This window comes from Empidonax traillii, unplaced genomic scaffold (assembly GCF_003031625.1).
Source record: "Empidonax traillii isolate 1590-97213 ecotype Southwest subspecies unplaced genomic scaffold, ASM303162v1 scaffold10:size5872457, whole genome shotgun sequence".
Taxonomy (NCBI): domain Eukaryota; kingdom Metazoa; phylum Chordata; class Aves; order Passeriformes; family Tyrannidae; genus Empidonax; species Empidonax traillii.
The window spans coordinates 4,088,438-4,100,661 of NW_020955203.1; the positions used below are offsets into that span (position 1 = coordinate 4,088,438).

At 38.0% G+C, this 12,224-nt stretch overlaps 1 long non-coding RNA gene across 1 annotated transcript in view; it reads right to left on the minus strand.

Annotated features, from left to right (window-relative positions):
* LOC114058097 overlaps positions 1-10,907 on the minus strand; it is a 24,286-nt gene extending 13,379 nt beyond the window's left edge. Inside the window, exon 1 of the long non-coding RNA XR_003571372.1 lies at positions 10,896-10,907. This is a non-coding gene — a long non-coding RNA (uncharacterized LOC114058097). The remainder of the gene's footprint in view (positions 1-10,895) is intronic.
* Between the last annotated feature and the right edge of the window lie 1,317 nt (positions 10,908-12,224).

Here is a 12,224-nt window from a genome sequence, read left to right on the forward strand (position 1 = left end):
AAAAAAAAAAAAAAAAAAAAAAAAAAAAAAAAAAGGACAAAGTAAGAATTTTATCATGTGACTCTTACTGTCACTATTTGCACTATTATTATATCTCAATAGAGGACAGTGGTCAGATGGAGGTGTATGCTGGGTACTGCACAACTCTAAATTGAGGCATAGTCTTGGTCTCAAAGGGTTTTCTGTCTAAAAAAGGAAGACAGGTTGTAGAAACAGGGAGGTGGTTTTAATATAATTTTGCAGGTGTAGAGAAGAAAAAAACTGCAATAGAAAAGAAAGGTTTCTATAGTAATGTATTCCTGACTTTATAATGACCTAAAAAAATCATAACATTAATTTAAAATTAATTTCAAATGCCATGAGATTTTGATGATTTGATTATGTTCTCTCTTTTTTTGGTTTTGTTTTGTTTTCTTTATTGTGTCTTTGTTCATGGGAATACTGGAAAAGTCTGACTGACATTTTCAGTTCCACAGATATTTTGGAATTAATCAGAGTGAAATCCCCACTGAATGTAAACACTCACAAGAATATCAAATACCCATCAGAAACTGCAGTCAAAGTTTGGCTTCAAATTGGTAGATCCTGATATTTTCATTTTTTTTTCAGGAAACAGAGCTACTATAATTTTTGCCCTATTTGTCCTTTTACATTTTCAGTCTACTACAGGTTTCCTTCTCAGTTCTTTTTAATTGCATTTGCAATATTAACAGGTCACAAAAATTTTGAAAATGTCATTTAGGTACCTGCCAGGACTTCAGTGTAGGACTATTAATTAGTAGTAACCTAAGCAAATTTAGGATGTTGAGTCACTGAGCAATCTGAAGACATACATACTGCCTACAGTGAAGAAAATTACACCAGGCAGAGGCTCTTATTGTTCTTATGACCATGAATTATGTAAAAGTCAAGAGTGCATTCGAGCCTAAGCAGGATGGGGCTTTGAATGCTCCTAAATCAAAATAAAAATGATTCACATGTTTATGAAGGGAATAATAAAAGTGATTCACTTGTCTGCAATAACTGGGAGCGAGACTTGGTGACCCATGTCCCCTTCCGGCCTGTGTTGATGTGATTTGGAAGGCAAGAGTGAACTGAACCCTTGTCTCCTATGCTGCTGGGGAACGTGCTAAGCCTCGAGGTGCTGGGTAAAAGGTGGGAAAAAAATTCCACCTCATCCTCTTAATTCACTGCCATAGAAAGAGTGATATTCACCTTCTCCATTGTTCTATTTCTACTCTATTTATACCTGTATAGGGTGAGACTAAAAGCTCCCTCTCCTCTCCTCAAATCTCCTCTCCTCGAATCTCCTCTCCTTGAATCTCCTCGAATCTCCTCTCCTCCAATCTCCTCTCCTCCAATCTCCTCTCCTCTCCTCCAGTCTTCTTGAATCTCCTCGAATCTTCTCGAATCTCCTCTCCTCAAATCTCCTCTCCTCTAATCTCCTCTCCCAGTGAAGATGTGTTTTTAACAGTTAAAGGAAAATAAAAATCTGTTTGTTGATCTTTCATCTACATGGTAGACCTGAGTGTAGCATTCTTCATTTGCACTTTGTCAGAGGATAGATGGGAAGTGCCATCTGTAATATAATAACTGTGACCGAAGTGATATTGTCTTGAAACTTTGCAGCATATTCCTTCAAAATGATTTTCCTCACATTTTTTTTTAAAAAAAAGCAGAAAAAATACCTTTATAGAAAAAAAAGAAATTGAAAAAAAAAAAGGCAAAGTATTTTTCGATTAACTGTATTTGAAAAAAAAAACAACCCACAAAACATTTTTCTTCAAAATTGAAATGGAAGGGAAATCCTTTTTCAAGAAAAAGGGAATATTTTAGTTACTTGAGCACTTCTTCATATTTTCACTTCTTTAAAACCAAGAGATGTGTGCAGTAAAATCTGTAATTAAGAGTTTACACTTGTATGCTCATGACCATACAAAAAAATGAGTAATTTTCTGCCACATTAGCCAATTTTTAGGAATTACACTATTAGCTGTATAGTGTTTCCATAGAAATTTAAAACATATAAGTTTATACTGCTATGTGGTTTGCAGAAGACCCCTGAAAATTATACTGCAATGTGGTTTGTAGAAGACCCCTGTCTAAGGGAGAGGACAAGAGATGTAAAAATGTTTTTCTTTGTTTAAAAATTTTGAAGAGAAAAACAAAATTTAAATCCTTAACCATGAAAACCTAAGAGTTCTAAAGAGACTCATTGTTATTCACTCCAAATTTTAAGTTTCAGAATGAGGATTAACCATCTATTGAAAGTATGACTGTCCATAAAGATTGTTTCTTTCTTGAATATTATTGACTTTTAAAAGAAATTTATAGAATCTAGATACCTTCTCTCCACAGGTTTTCTTTTCAGAATGACAAGAGAAAGTGGCAGGTAGAAACTGACCCACAGTGGAAGACACTCCTAAAATAAATCCCAGGGTTCATTATTTCATGGTTTGTCCCTCAGCCAGTACTAGTTGATGTTATTATAGAATCAAAATAAATAGAGCCATATCAGTTTCCACCATCAAAAGATCTGGTCCAACTTGTCTTCACATCTTTCACTCTGTTCTCCTGGATTGTAAAACCTTCTTTTAACAGCCATGAAAGCCACAGTGCTGGCAGTACTGCAGGGTGCTCTTGTGTCAGAAGTCATCAGAGCTGTGGATTTATACAGAAATATGGTCCTTCAGGTGGAATACAGTCTCACTCAGAAGAGAGTAATCTTCAGTGAATGCACTGAAGCTGCTGCAGACTCACTGCAAAGTTACCAAAGTGACCTCTGAGCCAGGAGCCTGTGTCTGGGTAGGGGAACTGCAATAATCCATGTTGTGTAAATGGCTTCAGAACTGCTATGATTTACCTTTGGTGTTCGTCTTCCCCCTGCTTACAATCAAAGTTGGGGTTTAAAAAAGCAGCAGAAGACCCTTACTCAAGGCTTTTAATAGCAGACAACACACATCGCTAGCAACTGCCCTCCAGGGAGCAGTGGTATTCTTACAGAGGGTTAAAGTACATCTTCTTCTCCAGTTACAATCCATAACTTCCTTGCTTCCGCAGAAAGATTGTCTCGGGGGAAATAGATAACATTTGCCATATGCAGTGGGCAACTTAAAATGAAGAAAAGCTTTGAGTGAGGGTCTTTAGTCAGTCTTTCAGATAATTATGCGTATTTAACAGAGCCTGCCAACAGCAAAATTTCCCTTCTGATATTCAGCACAATCTAGCTCTCCTTAACTACAGACCATCTGAGAATTAGACATTCTTATATAATCTTATAGAGGATCTAAATATATATAATAGGAGTTCACTTTTCCCCTTAATAGACAGTAAATGAAAGATGAATTGAAAAGAGGAAAAAAAGAACATTTTCCAACCACAAAGGCTTAATTATTATGCCATTATTGTGAGCTGAGACCATGAAAGCTCCCATGTTTTATCTCATCAACAAAAAGATGCATTAGCCTTTTGATTGCAGAATAAAGACACTGTAATATTGTAAAGGATTTCTGACTTACTGTGAGTTACCAGGTAGCTGGAATACATCTATCAAATGCTATCTCTGATCATGGAATCTAAACTTATGCCATTTATTTATCCGTGTTGTTCTATATAAGCTAAGGAAGAGTAAGTGTTATTTGCTCTGCACAGCCCCATGGTGGGATATCCAAGGTAATAATTTGGACAGTCAGTGTTCTCCTGGGAGTTATTTCTGTAAGTCAAATAGCAGTGCATGTAAGGTAAATTGTTCCTCTTCCCTTTGTGCTGAGTTAGAAAGTTGTCATTTCAGAAGACAGTGCCATAAAATTTAAATATCATGGGCTTCCTTGGCCTTGTGATTCATGAGGCAAATAATAACACCATTTAAGAAAAGAGTGAAGTAGTTGTTACACCATTCAAATGTAAAATCTGGGATTAGGAATATCTGAAATATCACCATGAAACATCAGTGGAAATATCAGACTCTGGTTGATGGAAGATGGAGGGCACCAGAAATGGGCACATTGTTACTGCCTGTCTCAGCATTACAGAAGCTCTTTGAGAGGTTAACACATCAAGAGGTGATGTGACAGTATGGGACAAGCTGGTGTGTTCCTTCTAAATTTTGAGTATATCCTGAATAATCGGGCACAGCTACTCTGCAGTTGCCTACCGCAGTATGCAAAGCAGGCATTTCATCAGGCTAAAACCTTTATACTGAGGTCACCATGTAAACAGTTAATGAAGCAGAAACACTCCAGGGATTCATTGACTGAGCACATTTAGATGTGTTCTGTATAACTGTTCAATTGGCAGCAGTGAAATTACCTCACTGAATGCTTTAAAGAAACTGTGGACACACTACTCCTCCAGCATTAAATGGGGTGTTCATAATTAATTTCTTATTTTCTAAGCCAGTGTAACAGTTTGAGTATAACTTTTATTTAGCATTACAAAGTTAAAATGGGAGGAAAGAGCCTAGAGGTCGTAAACTACTTCACACAATTTAGAGTGCAGTAAGGAGTTATTGCTGCACTAGTGCCTGTTAATGCATCTGCAATTTTCCATCAGGTTAACTTTTTTGTCACAGGAATTGCCTTGTAACCAGTTACCACAAAATTCTACATCACTGTGATACAACTTAACACAAAGATAGTTTGAGATGTAATTCATGAGCCTATAAATGAGTGAATGAGTGTCGTCTTGCAGTATTCTGCAAACTCCCCAAGTATTACTGGAGCTGGCACAGCATTTTGTGAATAAAGGGAACGATGTCCCATCCATAACACTGCTTTAAACATATTAGTATTTCCTGAGATGTCAAAGCCTGATAAATCCTCTATCACATCTCCTCAAAAAAAACAAAAAAAAAAAAAAAGGAGACCTGATAAATGGACCCCTACAATGGTCAGTTAGAGATTAAAATTGTTAAAACCTTCCTGGTACTGATTTGTATGATGCAAATGGCCCTGTGAACCCTCAGGTTGGCAATGAACCGCTTTCCTTCATCATCTTCTCTCCGTTACAGAAATAGAAACACACATCCCTTAAGAGAAGTTCTTTGGGAATAAATACCAGATGTGGAGAATTTAGAACCAGGAGGAACTATTACGACTTCTGTGTAACAAGCCATCGGGTTTTTACAAAGTGTCAAGCTCTTAACTTGACTGTGCTAAAAACACACATTAAGCATGTAATTCATCTTCCAGCCCAGAGCGTTTGAACTGTTTCAGTGCCTTTATCACTTCTATGGCTCTTCCTAGGAACATACCTAGGGATCAATGCTCACAACTTAGATTCATCTGCCAGATTCCTCCTGGAGGCTGGAGTGTTATGTGCCTGTTCTCCTTCATTCACGATCACTTCTTGAATGTACATTATTCCTTCTTTGGGCCTCTCCCCTTTCAGTGACAGCAAAAGTCTTGATGTGCTCTTTCATGAGTAAATGACAGCTCCTCGTACATGGTATATGTGTATTTTTCACTTTAAAAGTTTAAAAAAAGCCATAAAAAGCAAACAACTAAAAGCATTCTTTATGTTTAGGCCACTCAAGCAGTGCCTCTGAAATCTGTGATGTGTGTTCAAACAGGTAAAGCTTCCTGCACCCTTGGAGACACTAGTAAAGGGTGATATCCCCATGACTTAGTAAAGACTTCCATTTGGTGAAGTACTGAGTAGTTCTTAGTGAATGGAAACTGTAATGATAAATACAAAGCTAGCAACTTGTTTAAAGAATCCTGCTATTCCAGTTTTGCTCTACATGATGACTTTTCTCCATGTGCTGTACAACCGCTACTCTACCATGAGAGATGTTTCAAGAAATGGCAAATCCTCTTTTAGTAAGATTAAGTCAACAGCCTGGTAATGAACATTCTAAATATCCGGGAGACTGCACTTCATACTTGTGTAATATTGGGTAATATTCTTCACACAGGTGTACTGACTCTGTACATACTGGCAATGTATCAGTTAAAGGAAACTTAAACATAGATTGTGAACCAATTTTTTATGGAAATTGAAGTGATTTTAGAATGATAGTTTAATATGTATGCTTATATTGATATTTATGAAATGTATATATGTGCAAATATGTACATACACACCACATCCATATTGCTAAGATGTAAAATATGATACAGAAAAATCATCCAAGACAGAAGTGTCTCATGAACACTCCGAGCCAAGGGGTAGAAGATTCATTCAGGTCTAGCTAATCAGCATCTTGCTATCCAACCAGAAGACTGTCTCATCTGTTGGTTTTCAACAACGGGAAGGTTTTGATGCATCTGTCACACAATTCCCCCCATTTCTATTTGGAGAAATGTGCAATCTGTTCCATTAATAAAATGTCTCAAGTCGTTTCCTCCTTCCATGCAGCTCAAAACCCACTTGACAGGTGGATATTTTGACCTGTACATGGTGCAAAGCATTGAGTCATTTTAGTAAGTGTATGTCTCCACAAAGAAAAGAAAGATAGACACTAATTAAAACCTGGATAAGTCATCTGGAAGACTGGTAGCACACTCTGGCATTTGTTAATACAATACAAAAGTCACTAATTATAGTAGTATTATTAGTACCATTGAGGTTATAACAGCCTGTCAGAAGAGCCATTATAAACCACTATATTCAGGTGTTCATAGCGACAACCATAAAAATTAAAATAAAGCTGGAATTTGGCACGCACAATCTTGGTTTGGAGTGCTTTTTCCCTTTAACAAAGTGGGCAGGAGATGCTTGTGGCTGTGTTTATTTATACTCAACTTTTGTGTTTTAAAAGCCTTCCTTTCAAAACCACTTAAAAATAAAGTTGTTGTTTTATTCATAAAATAAATACTTTGGAATTAAAAAATGTCAGTTTAAATCCTCTTTCATCTGTTTGCTGTAGTCTTAGCTATATATCTTCTGTTTTGGTCACATACTTAAATATGTGCATCCCAAGAGCTGAGGAGTTCAATAGAAATAGTCATTTGAGAAAGGTATCAATATGAATACTTTTGTGCATCTGGTTAATAATTTCTCAGTCCTTCAGTTCCACTTATGAGATTGAGAGAAAAAAATAATGTCTCTTTTCCTTGGCTCGTTTTTGTCCTTGTGCTCTGTTAACTACTAGGAGTTGTTCTTTTCTGATGTTTATACAGTGCTTGTCGCAGTGGGATTTCAAACCTCAGTCAGATAAAGCACAATGGGAATGCAAATACCACATAACAGAATGTTTGCAAACATTCCTGGTAGTGGCAGTTTCTTTTAGGGTTTTATAGGAAATCAATTACTCCTTTATATCTGTTAAAATGGGCTAATTCAACAACAGCTGGCAAAATTAGAGATCCCAGCCCTTGATTTCTCCTGCCATGTTAGTTCATAGACTTAATGAAAGAAAAATGTTTATATGTTATACTTATACCTACATTAGAATGATTAGATCCCATAAATTATGCAGGACACCATTAATAAATTTCATTATGCATCAGATTACAATGTCCTCATTCCAACAGCAGTCTCTGATTAATTACACAGCAATCACCACAGAGCTGACATTGCTAGAGATGGGGGATTACCCTGTGTGCCCCTTGGTGCAAGCAGTCATTAATATGATGGCACAAGGATTTGGGATAACAAATCACCCCTGGCTAGAACAGACTCGAACTCATTAAAGTTTAAAAGTTGTATGCATTTAATCTTTATTTTGAAAAGTAAACACAGGGGGGATTTGCCTGATAATAGTACCTTGGGTTTCCTTTATCCAAATAAACCTGCTTGTGGCAACAATGCAAGAAAATAATAAGACAATAAGATGCATCAGGTGAGTATAAAACACTTGACTTCAGGACATTTTCTTCAACATTTTCTTCTCTTATTACTTCTCTTCCCTCCTGCCTTCTCTTCATAAAAATACAGAGAACAATCGTCACCGACAAGTCCACAATCCAAAAGTCAGGTAAGTCTGGGCCAGGTTGTGCCTGAGCCACCTTTGTTATCCACATCACTTTCAGCATCCTGGTTCTTAGCCTAAATGACATAGACTGGCTTGTATCCATGTGATCCCTAGGCTATGTTCTGTCGCTCATGTTCTGTTTCATGCCTGCATTTGCCATCCAAGGGAGCTAACTGGTTCATTCTAGACCAAAGTCAGTCTGAATTTATTTAGGGAACACATTGGGGTATGGGAAATCAAGTGTCTTCTCTGTCACTGGGCTTTGTGGAACACTACTGCAAAACTCAAAAGACTGAGTAATTTTTATGTTCATGGTGAAAGCATAAAGTGAAAGAAGGAGGTAAATAAATATGAAGTAGACAAGAAATTTCTGGGGAAAAAAAAAATTGTATCCTGCCAATGCTCAGACTCACAGCTGAATAACCTAAATGAGGATATCACTCAGTGATAGCTGTTTGCATGGGGAATGAAGACTGAGAGATATCTCTGCATGGCAGCTTAGTTCTAAGGAGAAGTAAATTACACCCTGGGAATACTGATTTCATAGAATCATAGAAGAGTTTGGATTGGAAATGACTTTAAAGCTCATCCCTCTTCCAGGGGAAGGGACACTTCCACTAGACCAGGTTGCTCAGAAGTCCATCCAACCCGGCCTTGAACCCTTCCAGGGACGGGGTATTGACTGATTCTCTGTGTAACCTGTGCCAGGGCCTCACCACCTTCACAACTGAGAACTTCTTCCTAAAATCTAATCTAAAACTCTTCCATTTTAGTTTAAAACCATTCCCTTTGTCCTATCACCATTGCTTATGTAAAAAGTCATTCTCTACCCTTTTCATAAGCCTGTTTTAGGCACTTGAAGGGGCTCTCAGGTCTCCCTGGAGCCTTCTCTTCTCCAGGCTGAACACCCTGAGCTCTTTCAGCCTGTCTCCAATAGCAGAGGAGCTTCACCCCCCTGGAATATCTCCTTGGCCTCCTCTGGGCTTGCTCCAGGAAGTCAGTCTTTTTTTGAGCAGAGGACCCCACACCTAGTCATTTTCCTACTTAACTAAATACTGCAATAGCAGTGAGTCAAGTGGGATGATTTAAGGATTAGTGATTGAACACCCTTTTATCTTCCCGGTTCAGTAAGCATCTGCCTAAGCCACTCTTTCACAATGCTATCAAAAACTGTTACGCCTATTTCTGCAAACTGTCTCTTTCTCTGCAGGCAACAGGTAGCATCAAGGTTTTTCCATTATAGCTCATTTGTGGAGAAGATGGATTTATACATACCTCCTACCTTACTGCAGCAATTTGACCTCAAGGATAAATAAGAACCTTACCTATATTTGACTACTCATACAACTTGTATCAGTGTTATAATTTCTGGGACCCTGCTCTGTGATATTTGAAAACACAGAGCCTGTAGACGGCAAAGACAGGTAATGATCCTGCTTTAGAAAAAGGTATCAATTCTGTCTTTTTCCTGTGCAAAGTGCTCACCACCTCCAGTGAGACTCAGCTGAGATGCCCTGGGTTTTCTCACCTAAATTCTTCAGGAAAGAAAAATGCCACATCAAACTTAAACTAGACACTAAGGTTGAAATTGCCAGGGAAACAGACATATTTCAAAATGCTGAAATGTTGCCAGGACATTTACTCCAATACATTTCTTTCTTGAAAGATTTTTTTACATAACCCTTTAAGGTCCAGAAGATTTATCTCCCTGCAGCTTCTGCCTTTCTACATCCTTCAGAGGCAGTGAATGAATACAGTTCCCAAAGAAACATAAGAACCTGTGGGCAGTAACTGTATTCCTTCAGAGCCCTGTGTAATGTATGCAACAAACCTAATGAGGAAACACATCTTTAAATGTGCTGGGATGTTAGCAGCTGCTATTTACTGGAACATCAAGAAGCTTGTGCTAAACATTCACTGGACACTGAGCTTCTCATATTTGTTCTCTGTGTTTTTTAAGAGAAGTCCTCCTAAAACTCAGGGTGTTTATGTTCTTGGCCTGATGTTTTGTTTTGCTTTTGGTTTTATTTTCTCTTTAGCTATTAATATTTGTGCCCTTTAAACATCCCTCAAATATTTTAAAGATTTGGGATGGGATTGAATCAGGAAGAGAAGTTTTTAAAGAGTTTATTGAAATACATAAAATGCCATCTCAAAAATAAATTAATTTTTAAACTCTTGGTGTGGACACAGAGATAATCTGAGGGAGCATCTGGTTTTTAATCCCTCAGGAATTCTGTAGCAAGAGAAGAATGTGAGCCTGGTCTCGCTCAATCAGCTTTCCACCCACTGGGTACAGGAAACCACGGTGTCCTTTAGTGTGCTAGAAAATTGCCCATGTTATAAATATAAGTTGTACAGTACATATTTTCAAATTGTTTACTCCATAAAACACAGAAAATCACACAACTTTGTATTCATAGCCCTTTCTCAGGTTACAGAGTAGTCAGTAGCATGGACACTCTTTCCTGTACAGTTTTGGTAGAAAGCAGAGTCAAACACAAATAAAGCAGAGAAGAAACAAACCTAAAGAGCCTCAGGATGAAACCATCCTGTGCAACTAGTAATGTTTGCCAAGGATAACAGAGTTGTTGAAAAATAAGGATAAAAAACTTCCTTGCCCAACACACCAGCTTGCTGCTGCTTAATCCATCCTCTTGTTTTTCCTTTCATCTTGATACTTTTCTTAAACTCACAGATTCTCCGTGAGGTAGGGCTTTCCAAAAATCTAGGGAACCTCAAGTTCCTTTGTAGTAGGGGATAAGTGAAGCTGCTGAGCACCGTTTCCCAGCACAGAGCAGCTCTGAGTGTCCTTCCTTTGAGGAGTCATGCTCTGCAAACTCCATACTTTTGTCTGTCCATGGTCATGTCATATCCATGGCTGTTTTCTCCACAGTATCTTGAGGGAAGCAGGCTTTTTTCCGTCCTGCTGGATACTGACACTGAGTGAAGGGAAAAAAATTACCTTGTTATTTCCAACAGTGATGCTGCTGGCCTTGTGGACTGTTACAGTACTTGCAGTTTAATGGCAATTATGTTTCTCAGACAAACAGCCTCACTATCTCTATTGCTATATTCCTCCCACTGAAAGGGCTCTCAAGTAAGCTTGATACCTGAATTTTCATATCTCCGCTGGACAGATGTAACTGCTGACTTCACCACAGACTTGTTGTGTCTGTTAAGATTTCAGCTATATTTCTTGAATAAGTTTCTCCTCACTGCCTTCACTTCCTACTCCAGCTCTCAAGTCTATATAAAAGACCCTTTCAGATCCTTTTTTTTTTTTTTAATTCATTTTTGACAGTTCCTGGTTTCTGAGCATTTTTATTATGTCTCCTATAAATTGGCCTCTCTACAAAATAATGAGCAAGACCATAGTCCTTGCAAAAAGAAATGCAGTAGTACCCCTGCACTTACAGGAATGGATACAACCACTGTGGGAACACTTTGAACTCATTCATAAATTGAAATTTGTCCTTTGATAGTTAGATGTGGTCACTAGGAGAAAAAATTTCAAAAGCAAAAGGTGACCTGAGAACAGGACAGCTTTTATGTTTTGGGATGAGAAAGCCCAAAGGAAGAACCAAAATGGCCCAGCAGTGACAGCATTACTCAGGCCTGCACTTGCTTCCTTTCTCTATTCAAACAGCCCTGATAATGTCGAACAGGTCACCTCATTAATCTGTATGTACCTATATTCCTTTTTTTTTTGACTTTATGGTGATAAAGAAAGCATTAGGCTTGCTCAAAAAAAAAAAAAAAAGTATCCCCTTGCTGACGGTTCAAAATCTTTTCTAGACTAGGTCTTAGGCTTTTAGTTCTTCGAGCACAGGTATAAGAGCACCTCCTTATTTCTCAGGGGTATTGTGGAGATAAATACATTAAAGATCATGAGCTGCTCACCTCACAGACAAGTATTTTAGGCAGTGCCCACAGAATTCCCAAATGTTTGCTTTCTTAAGCTCTGTGAAATTACTGCTCCCAAAGCTTCCTGGTGTATGTGGTCTTAACATCTGTCCCTGTGCAAATGATATGGGAGTAGAACACTCTTTGTTGGATGGCCCAGTATTTTACACCATCCCCCTGAGGACACTCTAAGTGTCCATGGCACTGTATGATACCAAAGTGCAGGAAAAGCAATGATAAAGAAAGCACACCCATGAGAACAGGGATTATCTCTGCTTCTTACTTGGAAAAACTAACGTATTCCTCCAGAGGAGCGATCTAGGATTGAAAAATATTTGTGTTATGTAAGCTTGGAAGGATCAGAGATGACATCTTCATTGCTTTGATTTTCATTAGCTGCAGG